Genomic DNA, 1,849 nt, shown 5'->3' on the forward strand with positions numbered 1-1,849 from the left:
CTGGCTGGATCAGGCAGATGCGCCCCCCAATCAGGCACTGTAGAGGGCCGCTCGCAGTGGCCTCGGAAGAGCGAGCGGTGAGAGCCGGGTGATGGTGTCATACAGAGGGAGCCATGGCTTCGTTTAGCGGGGGTCGTGACGGCGCCCCCCCTCAGTCCTGCGCCCGGGGCAAGTGCCCCCCCGGTTGTTACGCCACTGCATATGGGACATAGGATGAGGCATCTGGGACATAGGATGGGGCATCTGGGACATAGGATGGGGCATCTGGGACATAGGATGGGGCATCTGGGACATGGGAAGGCGGGATCTGGGACACAGTATGGGGAATAGGATAGAACATCTGGGACAAGGGATGGGACATCTGGGACATAGGAAGGGGCATCTGGGACCAAGGATGGGGCATCTGGGACATAGGATGGGGCATCTGGGACCAAGGATGGGGCATCTGGGACATAGGATGGGACATCTGGGACATAGAATGAGGCAAATGGAACATAGGATAGGGTAGAGTCAGTGGTCATATTAAAGAGGACCTGTCCTTTCTCTATACCGTCCATCAGATTCCAGTGTCATTTTTTGTCACGTTGAACCAATGGAAGTTTACACAGGTCCATGCGCCCTCCGCCCTCCCATGTGACAGTAAGGGGGCCTAATGATTGGCTGTTCAGGCTCCCACAGCTGCTATGTGTTGTCCTTGTTGGTGTATCGGGGTGCAGAAGGTAAACGCCATTAAAGCCCAACTATCCCCACAATGCACTTTTCAAGTTCTGCCTTCACCTCCCTCTCTATCCCTCTCCTCTTTTGAAGCTCACTGTATTCGGCTTTTCTCTACAATTTCGCTGAGGGTTGCTGTGATATACCGGCCACCTGGACCCGTATCTCGCTTTCTGGGTGACTTCTCTGCCTGGCTGCCCGACTTTCTCTCCTCCAGAAATACCAGCCATCATTCTCAGACATCCCAACTCTCCCGGACGCCCCGGGAGTCTCCCGCTATTAGATAGCGGCTCCCGGCCGCCCGGGAGAGAAACACTTTCTCCCGCAAAGGTTTACTCTGCTCAGTTTTGTTTGTTTTTTTCTGACATCGGAGCCGCCGACTGCCGTCAGTCAGGGAAAAAAAAAACAGTGTAGGAATGCATAGCTAGATTCCTATTGGCTATTTCACTCTGTAATATCCAATAGCAAACTAGCTATTGCACCCGCTCACTGCAGCTGTCAGTCAGCAGAGGGGGACCTCTTCTAGTGATTGACATCAGCTGAGAGCGGGTGCAATAGCCAGCTTGCTATTGGATATTGCAAATTAAAATAGCCAATAGGAATCTAGTTATGCATTCCTATGCTGTTTTTTTTTTTCTTTTCTTTTAATTCTGACGGCAGCAGTGGTCAGAATACTAAAAAAAACCCTGCATAGGAATGCATAGCTAGATTGCTATTGGCTATTTAAATTTGCAATATCCAATAGCAAGCTGACTATTGCACCCGCCCTCTGCTGCTGTCAGATAGCAAATAAACTATTGCTTCCTGTGCTATCTGCCATTATTTCAGTTTCTCCCTCACCCTGTCCCCGAATCCCCCTACACGGCACACTGTCACCCGGAGAAACCTTCGTCACCTCAGGGCTGTAGCTACCACGGGGCGAATTAGGCACTCGCCTCACGTGCAGCTGAGAGGCCCTCGCACTTGATGCCATGGCGAGCACAGGGCGCCATGGAAACAGGGGCGCCAGGCGGCAAACACAGCCGCAGCTGGGCAGGGAGAAGAGGGGCTGCACATGCCCCAGCTTCTCTTCGGATCCCCGCTGCTCTCCCCCTCGCCTGTATGGGCAGAGGCAGCAGGAGTCCGATGAGAAATG

The sequence above is a fragment of the Nanorana parkeri genome, unplaced genomic scaffold, assembly GCF_000935625.1.
Source record: "Nanorana parkeri isolate BGI_ZX_2015 unplaced genomic scaffold, ASM93562v1 scaffold1840, whole genome shotgun sequence".
Taxonomy (NCBI): domain Eukaryota; kingdom Metazoa; phylum Chordata; class Amphibia; order Anura; family Dicroglossidae; genus Nanorana; species Nanorana parkeri.